Source organism: Dendrobates tinctorius, unplaced genomic scaffold, assembly GCF_039654945.1.
Source record: "Dendrobates tinctorius isolate UK_male_01 unplaced genomic scaffold, ASM3965494v1 ptg000129l, whole genome shotgun sequence".
Lineage (NCBI taxonomy): Eukaryota > Metazoa > Chordata > Amphibia > Anura > Dendrobatidae > Dendrobates > Dendrobates tinctorius.
Genome location: NW_027361797.1, coordinates 16,141,751 through 16,162,636, shown reverse-complemented (window position 1 = coordinate 16,162,636; position 20,886 = coordinate 16,141,751).

Here is a 20,886-nt window from a genome sequence, read left to right as displayed (position 1 = left end):
CCATCATTCCAGGTAGTAAGGACCGCCCACTTTTGGAATTTTTGACAGTACAACTCTGCAGAATCCTGACCCTGGCTCAATGCCAACAGGGCTTTTTCAGCTTGATCAATAGCATTAGGTTCATCATTAGTGTTGAGCATTCCGATACCGCAAGTATCGGGTATCGGCCGATACTTGCTGTATCGGAATTCCGATACCGACTTCCGATATTTTTTCAATATCGGAATTCGGCATCGGAATCGGAAGTTCAGTTGATTGACGGCCTGACGTCATCATGATGCGCGGTGTGTGCGCATCATGATGCGCCGTCATTTCGGGCCTTCCGGGGGTCTCTGCCGGCCTGCCGGGGGGCTGTGCCGGCCTGCCGGGGGGCTGTGTGGACTGCCCGGGGTCTGTACCGGCCTGCCGGGGGGCTGTGCCGGCCTGCCGGTGGTCTGTGCACCCTGTGGGGGTCTGTACCGGCCTGCCGGGGGGCTGTGCCGGCCTGCCGGGGGGCTGTGCTGATGTCCGGGGGTCTGTGCAAGCATCGTCCGATGGGACTACAAGTCCCATCTGGCGATGCCTGCTACCATGACAGTGATTGACACATTAGCCAATGATGGGACAGTAGTAGTCCCATCATCCGGCTAATGTGTTAAATGTTAAAAAAAAAAAAAAATACTACATACATACTACATGCATGCTACATACATACTACATGCTACATACATACTACATATATACTACATACATACTACATGCATGCTACATACATACTACATATATACTACATACATACTACATACATACTGCATGCTACATACATACTACATACATACTACATATATACTACATGCATGCTACATACATACTACATGCTACATACATACCACATACATACTACATACATGCTACATGCTACATACATACTACATATATACTACATGCATGCTACATACATACTGCATGCTACATACATACCACATACATACTACATACATACTACATGCTACATACATACCACATACATGCTACATATATACTACATGCATGCTACATACATACTACATATATACTACATGCATGCTACATACATACTGCATGCTACATGCATGCTACATACATACTACATACATACTACATGCTACATACATACCACATATATACTACATACATACAATACATTCATACAATACATACATAGACATACAGTACATATAACATAGAGTAACATACTTACCAATACTTGTCACATTGTTCCCCGAAGCCATTGTCGTCTACGGAATAAATATTAACATAACAAACCACAAAAATACTCACCCACGATCCGAAGCAGTCCACGAGTGTGTCCCACGACGATCTTGGGTAGAGAACTGCAGCATCAGATGATGCTGCCGTTCTCTACGGGCTGCAGGAATCCAATGACGGAAGGTAGGTATCCTTCCGCACTGTATTCCTCCGCCACTTAAAAAAAAAAAAGTCCCTAGTCTCACTTTATGCCATTGCTGCGTGGGAATTTCCCACACAGCAATGGCATAAAGTGAGACTAGGGACTTTTTTTTTTTAAGTGGCGGAGGAATACAGTGCGGAAGGATACCTACCTTCCGTCATTGGATTCCTGCAGCCCGTAGAGAACGGCAGCAACAGCTGATGCTGCAGTTCTCTACCCAAGATCGTCGTGGGACACACTCGTGGACTGCTTCGGATCGTGGGTGAGTATTTTTGTGGTTTGTTATGTTAATATTTATTCCGTAGACGACAATGGCTTCGGGGAACAATGTGACAAGTATTGGTAAGTATGTTACTCTATGTTATATGTACTGTATGTCTATGTATGTATTGTATGAATGTATTGTATGTATGTAGTATATATGTGGTATGTATGTAGCATGTAGTATGTATGTAGTATGTATGTAGCATGCATGTAGTATATATGTAGTATGTATGTAGCATGCATGTAGTATATATGTAGCATGTATGTGGTATGTATGTAGCATGTAGTATGTATGTAGTATGTATGTGGTATGTATGTAGCATGCAGTATGTATGTAGCATGCATGTAGTATATATGTAGCATGTATGTGGTATGTATGTAGCATGTAGTATGTATGTAGTATGTATGTGGTATGTATGTAGCATGCAGTATGTATGTAGCATGCATGTAGTATATATGTAGTATGTATGTAGCATGTATGTAGTATGTAGTATGAATGTAGCATGTATGTAGTATGCATGTTGTATGTATGTAGCATGTAATTTTTTTTTTTTTTTTTACATTTAACACATTAGCCGGATGATGGGACTACTACTGTCCCATCATTGGCTAATGTGTCAATCACTGTCATGGTAGCAGGCATCGCCCGATGGGACTTGTAGTCCCATCGGACGATGCCTGCACAGACCCCCGGAGCCTGCACAGACCACCGGCAGGCCGGCACAGCCCCCCGGCAGGCCGGCACAGCCCCCCGGCAGGCCGGCACAGCCCCCCGGAGCCTGCACAGCCCCCCGGCAGGCCGGCACAGCCCCCCGGCAGGCCGGCACAGCCCCCCGGAGCCTGCACAGACCACCGGCAGGCCGGCACAGACCACCGGAGCCTGCACAGACCCCCTGGCAGGCCGGCACAGCCCCCCGAAAGGCCCGTACAGACCCCAGAGAGGCTGTACAAGGGCAGGAAAGGGTTTTTCTTATTCCGATACCGGAAGTCCCATAGACTTGAATGGGACTTCCGGTATCGGAATCGGCGATACCGATACTTTTTTTAAAGATCGGCCGATACCATCCGATACGATACTTTGAAGTATCGGACGGTATCGCTCAACTCTATTCATCATACAACAACCCCAAGGCTTGAAAAAATGCCTCCACATTAGTTAGAATAGGATCATCAGGTGTCAAAGAAAACGCCCAATCCAGGGGATCGCCGAGCAGCAAAGAGATGACAATTTTAACCTGCTGCACGGAGCTCCCCGATGAGTTAGGCTTCAAGGCAAGAAATAATTTACAATTATTCTTAAAATTCAAAAATTTAGACCGATCCCCAAAAAACACATCAGGAGTAGGGATCTTTGGTTCAGCAGCATGTGAATGAGCAAGATAGGTGGAAATTCCCCGCACTTCAGCAGTGAGCTGCTCCACACGATCAGACAATTACTTAATCTCCATTAAGAAAAAATTCCTCCTACGGCCCCAGAGAAAAAGAGGAAAAAATATACATTAACTTTTTTTTTTTTTTACAATTCTTTCCTGTTATTGAATACCCTAGAATCTGCGGTATGGCTGGTTATTCTGTTATGAATGAGTCACCGGAGGAGGAAAAAACAAAAATGCAAGCTAAGTCCAGAAAACCAGAGAGGTTGGTAGCTAGCGGATTGCAGAACCCTGATCCTATTCACAACAACTAACAGTAGCCGTGGAGCGTTCCTATAGTGGTCCTAGATGCCTCTTCACAGCCGGAGAACTAAATAAGCCTAAAGAAAGAAAGGGGAAATCTAAACTGCCCCAGAGCAGATCCCAAAGCAATAGACAGCCCCCAACATGTATTGTTTGTGAAAAGAGATGAAAACACAAACACAGACAGAAAGACAGGCAGAGCAAATGATGGGGCCCAACTAACTAGATAGGAAAGGACAGAAAAGATGCTGGCTGCCATCCGCAAAAACCCTACCAAAAATGTCCCAACACGTCTGATAGGAAAAACGGCCCTGAAGTCACTAGACTTCAAAATCCCTATATCAGTACTCCGATATATTCTGAAGACAGAGCAAAAGAGATTTAACCGATCAGGGACAAAAATGGAAATTCAACAGAGCCCCAGCCGGGGCTGGCAGATCACAAAACTAAGCAAATCAGACAAAATCTCATGGAACAATAACAGAGCAAAACTTAGCTTTAGTAGACAGGAACTGAACTGGAGGCCAGAGCTCAGAGCAGAGAAATCACCAGCAACCCTACAGGGCGTCGGCTGCCTTATTTCCACTCAGAGATTCCGGATGTCCAATCGCAATCCACCTGTTCAGGTGACAGGTTTTTCCCATCCAAATCAGTTTCACCACCTCCTTTCACCAGCAGAGGGAGTTCATCGGACATCAAATGTGAACGAGAAAATGAGCTCACAACACCCAGCATATACTGGAACATTACATGGGGCCCATCATATACTGTATAGAACATTATATGGGTGTTGTGAGCTCATTTTCGGGTTTGCCTCTGGCTTCTGGTGAGGGTTATGGAGCTGGCTGTGATGACAGAGAAGTAGTGAGTTCTCTATCTGGACTCCCTCTGTTGGTGAAGGGAGGTAATGAAGCTGATCTAAAAGGCAGAGACCGGCCACCTGAGGAAGAGGACTGTGATTCGACATCAGGAGTTTCTGATTGGATTTAAGGCAGCCGACTCCCTAGTTTCTTGCTGGTGTTTTTTCCTGACTGTGGCTTCTGGGTTTCAGTTTGGTTCCTGCCTTCTTAAAGCTAAGTTTTCTCTGCTATTGTTCATATGAGTTTTTGTCTGGTTTACTTAGTTTTTGTGTTCAGCCAGCCCTGGCTGGGACTGGGCTGAATCCAAATTTTGTCTCTGATCAGTTGATCTCTTTTGCTCTGTCTTCAGAATATACCTGAGTGCTGATATAGGGAATTGAAGTCTATCGACTTCAGGGCTTTTTTCTATCAGACGTGTTGGACATTTTGGCAGGATTTTTTGCGTGATTGCAGACAGCAGCTTTTCTTTCCTGTCCTTTCTAGTTAGTGAGGGCCCCATCGTTTGCTCAGCCTATCTTTCTATCTGTGTTTGTGTTTTCATCTTGTTTCACCGACAATACATGTTGGGGGTTGTCTATTGCTCTGGGGTCTGCTCTGGGGCAGTTTAGATTTTCCCTTTTTGTTTCTTTAGGCTTATTTAGTTCTCCGGCCGTGACGAGGCATCTAGGACCACCGTAGGCACGCTCCACGGCTACTGCTAGTTGTTGTGGATAGGATCAGGGGTCTGCAATCCGCTAGTTACCAACCTCTCCGGTTTTCTGGGCTTAGCTTGCTTTTTGTTTTTTTCTTCCTCAGTGACTCATTCATAACAATGGGGCTCATTATACTGTATGGAGCAATATACAGTACGAGGCTCATTATTCTATATAGAGCACTATGTGGTGTTCATAATACTGTATGGAGCAATATGAGGGGCTCATTATTCTATATTGAGCACTATGTGGTGCCCACAGTACTGTAAGGAGAAATATATGGGGCTCATTATTCTGTATGGAGCACTATGTCATGGCCATAATACTGTATGGATTACTATACTGTCCGATTTCAGAGCTATTGTAGAATTTACAATAGCTATCACTCATGTAATAAAAGAAGTGAAATTTTTGGCATAGTACTATACCTATATTTCTCTGATGTATCTGTACATCATGCATTATAGTATAGGTTTAACCCCTTTCTGACATCTGACGTACTATCTCGTCCACGGGACCTTATGACCAGGAACAGGATAGTACGTTATCGCGATCAGCGGCGCTCCGGGGGGGCGCCGCTGATCGCGGTCGGGTGTCAGCTGATTATCACAGCTGACACCCGGCACTATGTGTCAGGGGTGGTCATGGACCATCCCCGACATGTTAACCCCTGGCACATTGCCATCAAACATGATGGCAGTGTACCAGGGGTTTAGAGAAGCATCGGCAGGGAGGTGGCTCCCTCCATGCTTCTCTGAGACCCCCAGCACAGCACGATGTGCTGCGCTGCGCTGAGGGCCTCCTTCCCTGCAGGTCCCCGGATCCAATATGGTGGCGGGGACCTTCAAGGGCCTGCAGGGAGGCGGCTTCCTCATTGCCTGCAGAGAGCAGGCATGAGGAATCCTCCTGCGCTGCCTGTCACATGGCTGATTTGTCACAGCGCTGTGTGATGTGTCAGATCAGCAATCTGACATATAACAGTGATGTCCGCCCCGGCACAATGTAATAAAGTAAAAAAAGAAAAAAATAGTGTAAAAATAATTTATAAAAAATCTTTAAATAAATATAAAAAAAATATTCCCTAATAAATTCATTTTTTGGAAATAAAAAAAAACAAACAATAAAAGTACACATATTTAGTATTGCCGCGTCCGTAATGACCCGCCCTATAAAACTGTACGATTAGTTAACCCCTTTAGCGAACCCCTTAAAAAATAAAAATAAGAAACAAAGCAAAAACAATGCTTTATTATCATACCGCCGAACAAAAAGTGCAATAACGCACGATCAAAAAGACGGATATAAATAACCATGGTACCGCTGAAAACGTCATCTTGTCCCGCAAAAATGAGCCGCCATACAGCATCATCAGTGAAAAAATAAAAAGTTATAGCTCGAAGAATAAAGCGATGCAAAAATAATTATTTTGTATATAAAATTGTTTTCATCGCATAAAAGCGCCAAAACATAGAAAAAGACATAAATGAGGTATCGGTGTAATCATACTGACCCGGAGAATAAAACCACTTTTACCGGATGCGGAATGTTGTAAACTCACCCCCCAAAAGAAATTCATGAATTGATGGTTTTTGTTCATTCTGCGTCCCAAAAATCGAAATAAAAAGCAATCAAAAAATGTCACGTGACCGAAATTGGTACCAATGAAAACATCAACTCATCCTGCAAAAAATAAGACCTCACATGAGTCGGTGGGTCAAAATATGGAAAAAGTATAGCTCTCAAAATGTGGTGATGCAAAAACTATTTTTACAATAAAAAGCATCTATTAGCTTGTGACAGCTGACAAACATAAAAACCCACCATAAATAGTAAATCAAACTCCCCTTTATTACCCCCTTAGTTAGGGAAAAATAATAAAATTAAAAAAATGTATTTATTTCCATTTTCCCATTAGGGCTAGCTTTAGGGCTAGGGTTAGGGCTGAGATTAGGGTTAGGGGTGTGTTGGGGTTAGGGTTGGAGTTAGAATTGGGGAGTTTCAACAGTTTAGGCACATCAGAGGCTCTCCAAACGCGACATGACACCCGCAGACAATTCCATCAAAGTCTGCATTCCAAAATGTCACTACTTCCCTTCAGAGCCACGACATGTGCCCATACAGTAGTTTTCTCCCACATATGGGGTATCAGCGTGCGCAGTAAAAATTGGACAACAACTTTTGTTGTCCAATTTCTCCTTTTACCCTTGGGAAAATAAAAAAATTGGGGACTAAAAGATTTCCATTTTCCAATTAGGGCTAGGGTTAGGGCTAGAGTTAGGGATGAGATTAGGGTTAGGGGTGTGTTGGGGTTAGGGTTGGAGTTAGAATTGGGGGGTTTCCACTGTTTAGGCACATAAGGTGCTCTCCAAATGCAACATGGCGTCTGATCTCAATTCCAGCCAATTCTGCGTTGAAAAAGTCAAACGGTGCTCCTTCCCTTCCAAGCTCTGCCATGCGCCCAAACAGTGTTTTACCCTCACATATGGGGTATCAGCCTACTCAGGACAAATTGCAAAACAACTTTTGGGGTCCAATTTCTCCTGTTAATGGGGGCAAAAATATCATTTTTGTGGAAAAAATATGATTTTTTATTTTCACACCCTGGCGTTATAAACTTCTGTGAAGCCCTTGGGGGTTCAAAGTGCTCACCACACATCTAGATAAGTTCCTTTGGGGGTCTAGTTTCCAAAATGGGGTCACTTGTGGGGGGTTTCAACAGTTTAGGCACATCAGAGGCTCTCCAAATGCAGCATGACACCCGCAGACCATTCCATCAAAATCTGCATTCCAAAACGTCACTACTTCCATTCCAAGCCCCAACGTGTGCCCATACAGTAGTTTTCTCCCACATATGGGGTATCAGTGTACTCAGGACCAATTGGACAACAACTTTTGGGTCCAATTTCTTCTGTTACCCTTGGCAAAATAAAAAATGGGGACTAAAAGATCATGTTTGTGATTTTGTGTTTTTTTTATTTTCCCGGTGTTATAAACTTCTGATTAGCCCTTAGGGGTTAAAAGTTCTCACTACATATCTAGAAAGGTTCCTTGGGGGGTCTAGTTTCCAAAATGGGGTCATTTGTGGGGTGTTTCCACTGTTTAGGTACATCTTGGGTCTCTCCAAACGTGACATGGCGTCCGATCTGAATTCCAGCCAATTTTGAACTGAAAAAGTAAAATGGTGCTCCTTCCCTTCTGAGCTCTGCTATGCGCCGAAACAGTGGTTCTCTCCCACATATCAGGTATCACCGTACTCAGTACCAATTGCACAATACCTTTTGCAGTCCAATTTCTCCTGTTACCCTTGGTAAAATAAAAAAAAATTGGACCTGATGTAATTTTTTTGTGAAAAAAAGTTAAATGTTCATTTTTTTAAGCATTCAAAAAATTCCTGTGAAGCACCTGAAGGGTTAATAAACTTCTTGAATGTGGTTTTGAGCACCTTGAGGGGTGCAGTTTTTAGAATGGTATCACTTTGGGGTATTTTCTATCATATAGACCCCTCAAAGTGACTTCAAATGTGATGCCGTCCTTAAAAATAAAATGGTGTTGCAGAAATGAGAAATCGCTGGTCAAATTTTAACCCTTATAACTTCCTAACAAAAAAAAATTTTGGTTCCAAAATTGTGTAGATATAAAGGAAACATATGGGAAATGTTACTTATAAAGTTTTTTGTGTGCCATATCTCTGTGATTTTAGGCCATAAAAATTCAAAGTTGGAAAATTGCCAAATTTTCAAAATTTTTGCCAAATTTCCGTTTTGTTCACAAATAAACGCAAGTTATATCAATGAAATTTTACCACTAACATGAAGTACAATATGTCACGAGAAAACAATGTCAGAATCACTGGGATCCCTGGAAGCGTACCAGAGTTATTACCTCATAAAGGGACAGTGGCAGAATTGTATAAATTGGCCCGATCATGAACGTGCAAACCACCTTTGGGGGTAAAAGGGTTAAGAGTAGTGATGAGCATTCCGATACCGCAAGTATCGGGTATCGGCCGATATTAGCTGTATCGGAATTCCGATACTGACTTGCGATACTTTTTTCATATCGGATAACGGAATCGGAAGTTCCCATAATGCTATGAGCCTGCTCGCTTTGATTCAGCCAATGGGAATCCTCAGAAGTGTTGGCACATCCTGTTAGGCATGTAGGCATGTTAACTATTGGCATGGCTGTGATTGGCTGCTGAAATGATGTGATGATGCACTATAAAAGCCACTGCTGCCGCCATTTCTGGTCACTCTGCTGTGAATTCAGTTAGGGACAGGCTGCTGTTGAAGACTGTGAGGGACAGTTAGAAATAGTGATTCTACAAAACATATTGTGCTTTAACCAGGCTACATAAACCACCACTGTAGCTTTCTTTTCCCTAGCAGCAGTGTTCACAGCTGTCTGCAAGGGCTGTGTGAGTGCAGCTCACGCTGTGGAGTGGGTCCTGTAGCCACATCTGGTTTAGGCCGCCCAGCGTGCCTCACTGCTGCCTCATACATATTTTTCTTCTTGAGCTGCTTATTTTTCAAAAATTCTATCTAGTGTGCTTCCATCCGTATCCATATACGTTGGTTGCAAACACTAGTAGTAGACAGCGGAGCCTTTCTGCAGCCTTTCAGTGCTAGTGCCCACTTAGCTGCACTGTTCACGGCTGTCTGAGAGGTCTCTGACTGTGTGTGAGTGCAGCTCACGCTGAGTAGTGTGTCCTGCAGCTACGTCTGGTTGTAGGCTGCTCAGCGTGCTTCACTGCCTCACACATATTTTTCTTTAATTGCAGCTCATTTTTTCTTCTCCTATTAGTGTGCATCCATCCGTATCCATCTACATTGGTTGGTTGCAAATACTATATAGGAGTAGATAGAGGAGCCTTTTTTCTGGCTTGTGCCCTTCATCTGCAGCCAGATTAGTATTACCCAATTTTTTTTGGAGCCTCATCTTTTGCATTGTAGGTTTCCTGCCTGCATTGTAATAGCTCCAAAAAGTTGGTGATACTATCACTTTCAAATCTTTGGTCACATCCTTTTAGTTTTTTTTTAAAAAAAACAACAATAAAGTTCACCAAACACTACATTTGAAAGTTGTGTAGGCCACATTAGCTCCTATTAAAGTGTAGTCCACACACACACTTCATAAAATTAGTGTTTCTTCTACCTGTAACCAGCTGTTCAGGAATAAGCACACTAAGCCCCCCCTTTGTACTTTTCTGCCTATCTTTATCAGTCTAGCAAGATGAAGAAGGCAGGGAGTAAGGCACGTGGGCGTGGGCGTGGAGTTTCAGCAGGGAGAGGACGTGGGGATTCTGCAGGGAGAGGACGTGGGGATTCTGCAGGGAGAGGAAGTGGGGATTCTGTGCCTGCTGCAGGCACCAGTGAGTCAGCATCCCCCAGTTTTAGCAGGCAACAGTCCTTTATGCGCAGCTTTGTAGGACCTCGCCGTACCCCACTGCTGCGGGAGGAACAAATTGAGGCCATTGTCAGATGGATGGCAGCTAACGCATCGACTTCAATGACTTCCACATCCTCTCAGGGCCAGAGCACCGAAGAGCAACCATCTGTCTCTTCACCACCTGCCAAAGTGCCCAGGCAGTCAGAGAGCCCTGGACAGGAGCCATCACAGTCTCTACTTCTGTTCTCTGAATCTGTTGGCTTGGTAAGAGGGGGCCAGCCAAGCAGCATTCCAGAATGTGAAGAAGAGGGAGTATGGAGTGATGCGCAACTTCTTTGTCCCTCTGAATCTGAAGAGGCGGGTGGGCCAGTGCCTATGGTCAGCACACCACAGTACGCATCAGATGATGACGAGACACAGGTGCCACTTTCTGGTGCGTACGGTGCTGGCGAGACAACCCAGGAGAAGCAGGTGTTTGAAGAGGGGAGCGTAGATGATGAGGTCCTTGACCCATCATGGCGTGAGGAACAGGAAGGTGGTGGGAGCGGCTCTGAGGAAGAGATTCCCCGAACGGCCAAAACAGGAGGGAGAGGGAGGGGGCAGACTTGGTTGACTGTAGCCTCCACTTCAGCACCCGTTAGGAGCATTCCTCTTTCAAAAGCCAAAACGGGCGCTCCCAAGACTTGCAGTGCGTGGTCTGTTATGAATGAGTCACCGTAGGAGGCAAAAACAGAATTGCTAGCTAAGTCCAGAAAACCAGAGAAGTTGGCAGCTATCGGATTGCAGACCACTGAACCTAACAACAACAACTAGCAGTAGCCGTGGGGGGTTCCTACGGTGCCCTAGACCCCTCGATCACAGCCGGAGAACTACATAGCCTAAAGACAGAAAGTGAAATCTAAACTGTCCCAGAGCAGACCCCAAAGCAATAGGCAGCCCCCATCATATAATGACGGTGAAGCAAGATGAAAAAACACTCATACAGATAGAAAGATAGGCTGAGCAAATGATGGGGCCCAAGCTAACTAAATAGGACAGGATAGAAAAGCTGCTGTCTGCAATCCGCCAAAACCCTCTCAAAGCAAGAGCCAACAGACTGATAGGGAAAAAAGCCCTGAAGACGCTAGGCTTCAAAAGACTATATCAGTACTCAGGTATTTTCTGAAGACAGAGCAAAAAGGAATTCAGCTCACCCAGCAGGGAAAGGAAGAAATCCAGAAAAACAAGGCAAAACAAAACCGAAGCACAAATGCAAAAAGCAGAGAAGAAAACTTAGCTTTTGAGGAGCAGGAATCAGACTGGTCTCCAAGAATCCCTCAGAGAAATCACCCGCAAGGCAGAAGGGCGTGGGCCGCCTTATATCCAGTCAGCAATTCCAGTCACCCAGTCATCATCATTCTGCTCAGATGCTTTGTAATCAGGCTCACTACCTTCCTTCACCAGAAGAGGGAGTTCATCAGACCTCAATGGTGAAGGGGAAAATGAACTCACAACAGTGGTCCTTTTTTGACACAGTTGCAGATGACATTTGCTTTGTCAAATGCAAGCTGTGTCATCAGAGAGTCAAAAGAGGGAAAAATGTCAGCAACCTCAATACCACTAATATGTGGAAACATGTGCGGACCAAGCATTGTAGTTACACAGACACACTGAAGATGTAGGCCAACGTACAGCACCACCTACCACCTCTTCAGCTCGTGTTGGGGCCTCTTCCTCCAGCTCACACACAGCTGGTTTGGCTTCCTCACAGGATCGCCAAGGAAGAACCTCTGGCACTGTTGTCCAGAGAACCTGTGACATTCCACCCACAGCACCACGTTTCCAGTCATCCTCACACTCCCAGGCCACTCGACAGCCATCGGTAGCACAGGCATGGTATAAAAGGCGGCCATACTCGGCAAACCATCCCCGAGCGCAGGCTCTGAATGCTGGCATTGCCAAACTACTGGCACTTGAAATGCTCTCATTCAGGCTGGTGGAGACTGACACCTTCCGGGACTTCATGGCATTGGCAGTCCCACAATACACCATGCTCAGCCACTTTTATTTCAGCAGGCGAGCCATCCCTGCCCTGCAGAAACATGTGGAGGGAAAAATAAAACATGCGCTACTAAACGCCGTTAGTAGCAATGTCCACCTGACCACTGATGCGTGGACCAGTAACCATGGACAGGGACGATACCTTTCCCTCACTGTCCATTGGGTCAATGTTGTGGAGCCGGGTACAGATCTGGAGAGTGGCGCTGAACGTGTTCTGCCAACTCCACGGATTGCAGGAATCCAGTCTGTACACATAGACTCCTCCTCCTACTCAAGTTCCTCAGAAACAGCGCAGCAGGAGCCTGTTATGACCGATATGAGCACAGCCGTGGCCAAACATCAACAGGCCATACTCAAATTAATTTCTTTGGGGAATAGAAGCCACACAGCGCAGGAGCTCTGGAATGCCATCAAGCAGGAGAGCGACGTGTGGTTTGTGCCAGCGAATCTCCAGCCGGGCTTGGTAGTGTGTGACAATGGCCGAAATCTGGTGGCAGCTCTTGGCCTAGGCAACCTCACTCACATCCCATGTCTGGCACATGTGCTGAACTTGGTCGTGCAGAGCTTTCTGAGGGACTATCCGGATCTTGATGCACTGCTGCACAAGGTCCGCATAGAGTGCGCTCACTTGCGGCGTTCCAGCACGGCAAGATCGCGCCTTGCTGCTCTGCAGCGCCGATTCCGCCTTCCGGAACATCGCATCATATGTGACCTACCCACCAGGTGGAATTCAACATTACATAGGTTGGAGCGGTTGTGTGAGCAGCAGGCAGCAGTCATGGAGTACCAGCTGCATCAGGCGCAAACAAGTCGCACTGCGCCGGTCACACTTCAGCACCACTGAGTGGGCCTCTATGAAGGACATCTGCCTCGATTTACGTGCCTTCAATGATTCCACGCGGATGGCGAGTGCAGATGATGCACTAGTCAGCATGACTGTCCCCCTTATCTGCCTGCTTCAAAAAACACTGCAAGCACTAAGGGAGGAGGTTTTGGAAGAGGTGGAGGATGAGGAGTCCCAAATGCCATCTGCTTCTGGACAGTCTGCGCAACGTGGTTCCTCACAAAGGCCTAGGCAGGGGACACTTTGTGAGGAGGATGAGGAGGAGTCGATGAAGGAGGAAGACATCTCTCCAGAGGAGGGAGGTACACAAAGCTCTAGTCAGTATGTACAGCGAGGGTGGGGTGATGCAGAGCAGGCAGAGATCACGCCTCAAGCAGGGGACAGCGGTTCTTTGGCAGTTGGGAGTCTGCAGCACATGGTTAATTTCATGCTGCAGTGCCTGAGAAACGACCGACGCATCGCCCACATTCTCTACATGGCTGATTATTGGGTGTACACCCTCCTAGATCCTCGCTACCGGGACAACTTACATAGCCTCATACCAACGTTGAACCGGGAGCGTAAACTGCGGGAGTACCAAGACACACTGATGCAGTCCATCATGTTTTACATTCCACCCGACAGCAATGGTGCTAGTGCTTTACAAAGCAGCTCTGTGTGTCGAGGCAGTGGAGGAAACACGGCACAAAGAGGGAGCAGAGGCAGCGCCTCAGCACAAGGCAACACCACCATGGCCCAAATGTGGCAAAGTTTTGTGTGTCCGCCACAATTGTCTACACCATCACAGACGGCTCCAGTCAGCAGGAGGCAACGTTTCTGTCAGATGGTGACAGATTACATGTCTTGCCCTGTCAGTGTACTCCCAGATGGCTCTTCCCCCTTCAAGTTTTGGGTCTCTAAGCTGGATACATGGCCAGAGCTTAGCCAGTATGCATTGGAGGTGCTGGCTTGCCCTGCTGCCAGTGTATTATCGGAACGCGTCTTTAGTGCCGTAGGTGGTGTACTAACAGACTGTCGTGTTATGAGCTCAATTTCTCCTTCACCTTTGATGTCCGATGAACTCCCTCTGCTGGTGAAAGGAGGTAGTGAAATTGATTTGGATGGGAAAAACCTGTCATCTGAACAGGTGGAGTGTGATTGGACATCCGGAATCTCTGAGTGGATATAAGGCCGCCGACGCCCTGCTGGGTTGCTGGTGATCCTCTCTGCTCTGAGCTCTGGCCTCCAGTTTAGTCCTGTTTACTAAAGCTAAATTTGTGCTCTGCTATCGTTCCATGAGATTTTGTCTGGTTTACTTAGTTTTTGTGTTCAGCCAGCCCTGGTTGGGACTGGCTGATCTCCATTTTTTGTTTCTGATCAGTTGATCTCTTTGCTCTGTTTTCAGAATATACCTGAATGTTGATATAGTGATTTTGAAGTCTAGTGACTTCAGGGCCTTTTCTATCAGATGTGTTGGACATTATTTTTGGCAGGGTTTTTGCGTGATTGCAGACAGTTGCCTTTCTTTCCTGTCCTATCTAGTTAGTGAGGGCCCCATCATTTGCCCAGCCTGTCTTTCTGTCTGTGTTTGTGTTTTCATCTGTTTTCACCGTCAATACATGTTGGGGGCTGTCTATTGCTTTGGGGTCTGCTCTGGGGCAGTTTAGATTTCCCCTTTCTTTCTTTAGGTTTATTTAGTTCTCCGGCTGTGAACGAGGTGTCTAGGACCACAATAGGAACACCCCACGGCTACTGTTAGTTGTTGTGAATAGGATCAGGGGTCTGCAATCCGCTAGCTACCAACCACTCCGGTTTTCTGGACTTAGCTTGTATTTTTGTTTTTTCCTCCTCCGGTGACTCATTCATAACAGAATCACCAGCCATACCGCAGATTCTAGGGTACTCAATAGCAGGAAAGAATTGAAAAAAAAAAAAAAGTGTCAGAATTTTTTTTTTCAATGTATATTTTTTCCTCTTTTTCTCTGGGGCCGTAGGAGGAATTTTTTCTTAATGGAGATTAAGCAATTGTCTGATCGTGTGGAGCAGCTGGCTGCTGAAGTGTGGAGAATTTCCACGTATCTTGCTCATTCACATGCTGCTGAACCAAAGATTCCTACTCCTGATGTGTTTTTTGAGGATCGGTCTAAATTTTTGAATTTTAAGAATAATTGTAAATTATTTCTTGCCTTGAAGCCTAACTCATCGGGGAGCTCTGCGCAGCAGGTTAAAATTGTCATCTCTTTGCTGCGCGGCGATCCCCTGGATTGGGAGTTTTCTTTGACACCTGATGATCCTATTCTAACTAATGTGGATGCATTTTTTCAAGCCTTGGGGTTGTTGTATGATGAACCTAATGGTATTGATCAAGCTGAGAAAACCCTGTTGGCATTGAGCCAGGGTCAGGATTCTGCAGAGTTATACTGTCAAAAATTCCGAAAGTGGGCGGTCCTTACCACCTGGAATGATGGTGCCTTGACAGCTCTCTTTCGGAAGGGTTTGTCAGAAACCGTAAAAGATACTATGGTGGGATTTCCTGTTCCCTCTGGTCTTGACGATTCTATGTCATTAGCCATTCAGGTCGATCGGCGTTTACGTGAACGTAAAAGTACACGAGACATGTTGCCACCTGTTGAACAAATGTCTGAACCTATGCAATGTGATAGAGTTTTGTCTAGGGCGCAACGTCAGGAGTTCAGATGGAGTAATAAGCTGTGTTTTTTCTGTGGAGATGCCTCTCATATTGTTTCTGTCTGCCCTAAACGAGAGAAACGTTTTGCACACACATTTGCTGTGGGTGGTGTACAACCTAAGTTTCTTCTGGCAATTACTCTGATCTGCTGCCTGTCCACATTTTCCGCTAAGACTTTTGTGGATTCAGGAGCGGCTCTGAACCTGATGGACTTGGATTTTGCTAAACATTGTGGGTTTCCTATGACACCTCTGCGGACGCCTATCCCTTTGAGGGGTATTGATGATACTCCTTTGGAGAAGAATAAACCTCAGTTTTGGACCCAGGTGGTAATGCGGGTCGCCCCAGACCATGAAGAAAATTGCAGATTTTTGGTGTTGCATAATTTGCATGATACCATTGTTCTGGGATTTCCCTGGTTGCAAATTCATAATCCAGTTTTGGATTGGAAATCTGTGTCTGTGGTGAGTTGGGGTTATCGGTGTGCTCTTGGTGATGCTCCTGTTTTCTCCACCTCTCCCCAGTCGTATGATGTTCCTGACTATTTGGCTGATTTTTATGATGTATTTAGTGGGAATAAGTCTGCGTCTTTGCCTCCTCATAGGAGTTATGACTGTGCAATTGAGCTGAGCCCTGGGTGTAAATTTCCCAAGGGTCGACTTTTCAATTTATCTGTACCCGAGCATGAGGCTATGCAATCTTATATTAAGGAGTCATTGGAGAAGGGTCATATTAGACCATCCTCTTCACCCTTGGGTGCTGTTTTTTTTTGTGGCCAAGAAAGATGGTTCATTAAGGCCTTGTATTGACTATCGTTCACTCAACAAAATTACTGTTAAATATCAGTATCCGTTACCCCTGATTTATGATCTATTCTCCAGAGTTAAAGGTGCTTGCTGGTTTACCAAGCTTGACCTCAGGGGGGCGTATAATCTTATTCGCATTAAGCATGGGGATGAATGGAAGACGGTGTTTAATACTCCGGAGGGATATTTTGAGTACCTGATGATGCCTTTTGGGTTCACTAATGCCCCTTCTGTCTTCCAGTGCTTCATGAATGATATTTTCCGAGACTTTGTGGATAAATTTTTGATCATCTATCTGGATGATATTTTGATCTTTTCCAGGGATTGGGACTCTCATGTGGAACATGTTCGGACTGTGTTCCGGATTTTGAGGGAGAATTCCCTGTATGTTAAGGGATCGAAATGCCTTTTTGGTGTACAGAGTATTTCATTTTTATGATTTATTTTGTCTCCGTCAACTATTGAAATGGACCCGGCCAAGGTACAGGCCATTTATGATTGGGTTCAGCCCACTTCTTTGAAGGCCCTCCAGAAGTTTTTGGGTTTTGCTCATTTTTATCGTAAATTTATAGCTAATTTTTCTGGGATTGCCAAACCATTGACTGATTTGACTAAGAAGGGTGCTGATGTGCTGAATTGGTCTCCAGAGGCTGTTTCTTCCTTTCAGGAGCTTAAGCGGAGGTTCACTTCTGCTCCGGTTTTGCGGCAACCTGATGTCTCACTCCCGTTTCAGGTAGAGGTGGACGCTTCTCAGATTGGTGCTGGAGCTGTTTTGTCCCAAAAAGATCCAGTAACATCTAAAATGAATTCCTGTGCTTTCTTTTCCCGATTGTTCTCCCCATCCGAAGGCAACTATGATGTGGGGAATCGGGAACTGTTAGCCATGAAATGGGCATTTGAGGAGTGGAGACATTGGTTGGAGGGAGCTAAACATCAAGTCGTGGTCCTTACTGACCACAAGAATTTGATTTAACTTGAGTCGGCCAAACGCTTGAATCCTAGGCAGGCTAGGTGGGCCTTGTTTTTCACACGTTTTGATTTTGTGGTCTCTTTTCTTCCGGGCACTAAGAATGTCAAGGTAGACGCCCTCTCTAGGAGTTTCTTTGCTGATTCTCCTATTGTGACCAAGCCTGCTACCATCTTAGGTGAGGGGGTAGTTCTTTCTGCCATCTCGCCCGATTTGAGACGTGCTCTGGAAGAGTTACAGGAGGACAAACCTGAGCGTTGTCCCATTGGAAAATTTGTATGTTCCTGACCAGTGGAGGAAGAGAGTAATGTCTGAAGTTCATTGCTCCGCATTGGCTGGTCATCCAGGTATTTTTGGTACTAGAGATTTGGGGAGTCGGTCTTTTTGGTAGCCCGCCTTGTCTCGTGATGTCTGGAATTTTGTGTAGTCCTGTGGGACTTGCTCCCGGTCTAAACCTTGTTCTCGCTCTATTGGGTTATGATGCCTTTGCCGGTGCGCAGGAGGCCATGGACCCATATTTCAATGGATTTTATTTCTGATATGCCTGTCTCTCAGAGAATGACTGTTATTTGGGTGATTTGTGATAGATTCTCTAAGATGGTCCATCTTGTACCACTCACTAAGTTGCTATCTTCCTCAGAGTTGGTGCCCTTGTTTTTGCAACAGGTGGTTCGCTTTCATGGGATTCCTGAGAACATTGTGTCTGACAGAGAAGTTCAGTTTGTTTCTAGATTTTGGAGGACTTTTTGTTCCAAGCTGGGAATTCAGTTGTCCTTCTCCTCTGCGTTTCACCCTCAGACCAATGGGCAGACAGAGAGAACAAACCAGACTTTGGAGTCTTATTTGAGATGTTTTATTTCTGCTGATCAGGATGATTGGGTTTCATTTTTGCCATTGGCCAAATTTGCTTTAAATAATAGAGCTAGTTCTGCCACTTTGATGTCACCTTTTTTTTGTAACTTTGGGTTTCATCCTCGATTCTCTTCAGGGCAGGTGGAGTCTTCTGCCTGCCCAGGTGTTGAGACTGTGGTGGAAAGAATGCACCAGATTTGGGACCAAGTGGTGGATAAGTTGTCTCTCTCCCAGGAAATGGCCCAGCAGTTTTCCAACCGGCATAGGACCATTGGTCCCCGGTTTAAGGTGGGTGATATGGTTTGGTTGTCATCAAAGAATATCTCTATGAAGGTGGCTTCTCCAAAGTTTAAACCTAGATTTATTGGACCTTACAAGATTTTGGAGATTCTTAATCCGGTCTCTTTTCGATCGGCTCTTCCTGTTACTTTCAAAATCCATAATGTGTTTCATAAGTCTCTGTTGAAGAGGTTTGTTGAGCCAGTAGTTCCTGTGGTGGCACCTCCTGACCCTGTATTGGTTGAAGGTAATGTGGAATATGAGGTTGAGAAGATACTGGATTCTCGTCTGGCTAGACGGAGACTCCAGTATTTGGTTAAGTGGAAGGGTTATGGCCAGGAGGATAATTCTTGGGTCTCTGCATCCGATATTCATGCCGAAAGATTGGTTCGTGCTTTTCATCGGGCCCATCCAGATCGCCCTGGTGGCGTGGATGAGGGTTCGGTGACCCCTCCTCAAGGGGGAGGTACTGTTATGAGCTCAATTTCTCCTTCACCTTTAATGTTCGATGAACTCCCTCTGCTGGTGAAAGGAGGTAGTGAAATTGATTTGGATAGGAAAAACCTGTCATCTGAACAGGTGGAGTGTGATTGGACATCCGGAATCTCTGAGTGGATATAAGGCCGCCGACGCCCTGCTGGGTTGCTGGTGATCCTCTCTGCTCTGAGCTCTGGCCTCCAGTTTAGTCCTGTCTACTAAAGCTAAGTTTTTGCTCTGCTATTGTTCCATGAGATTTTGTCTGGTTTACTTAGTGTTTGTGTTCAGCCAGCCCTGGTTGGGACTGGCTGAACTCCATTTTTTATTTCTGATCAGTTGATCTCTTTGCTCTGTTTTCAGAAAATACCTGAGTGCTGATATAGTGATTTTGAAGTCTAGTGACTTCAGGGCCTTTTCTATCAGACGTGTTGGACATTATTTTTGGCAGGGTTTTTGCGTGATTGCAGACAGTTGCTATTCTTTCCTGTCCTATCTAGTTAGTGAGGGCCCCATCGTTTGCTCAGCCTGTCTTTCTGTCTGTGTTTGTGTTTTCATCTGTTTTCACCGTCAATACATGTTGGGGGCTGTCTATTGCTTTGGGGTCTGCTCTGGGGCAGTTTAGATTTCCTCTTTCTTTCTTTAGGTTTATTTAGTTCTCCGGCTGTGAACGAGGTGTCTAGGTCCACCGTAGGAACACCCCATGGCTACTGTTAGTTGTTGTGAATAGGATCAGGGGTCTGCAATCCGCTAGCTACCAACCTCTCCGGTTTTCTGGACTTAGCTTGTATTTTTATTTTTCCTCCTCCAGTGACTCATTCATAACACCGTCGCACGCGACTATCTTCTGATAACGTCGATCGGCTTACTTTTCTGAAAATGAACAAGGCCTGGATCTCTCCAGAATTTGCCAGTCCTCTTCCCGACTAAATAATTGATTGGCAACTTTATCCAGGTCTCCTGGTTTGTTCATGTTTCTACCACCTGAACTATAATCCCTGGGCTTCAACACAGCCAGTTGTCGCTCAGATGTATCGTCTGCACAGAGAAAAAACACACTAGCTCCTGTGTTAGTGGGGTTCAGTAACGACAGCTGCTCCCCTGCTGTGTGGACAGCAAAGTCTTCTGCTCCATCCACATTAAAACTCCTACTGATTTTTAACCGTGCTCCACTTAGGCCTCTGGCTCCACTGTCTCTAGTATTTCCCCTGGCCTCCAACCCCACCTGTTACAGCTCTGAAGTGGCGTCTGCACAATCCACACTTGTTCCTGTGTTACTTGGGCTCAGTCACGTCAGTTGATCCCCTGATGTGTGTCCGGCAAGGTCTTCTGCTCTGTCCACATTCCCACTAGTAGTGTAAATGACGACAGAGCAGGAGACCTTGCCAGACACACATCAGGGAATCATCTGACGGGACTGAGCCCCAGTAACACAGGAACAAGTGTGGATTGTGCTGACGCCACTTCAGAGCTTTAACTGGCGGGGTTGGAGGCCAGGGGAAATACTAGAGACAGTGGAGCCAGAGGTCTAAGTGGAGCACGGTTACAATCAGTTGTAGTCTACAACCTCTAGAAAACCAGCTGCAAGTTGGCCTCCGCCTGCTGGATGCCTCATGCTGAGCTCCAACAATGCCTGTTGGTGTTCAG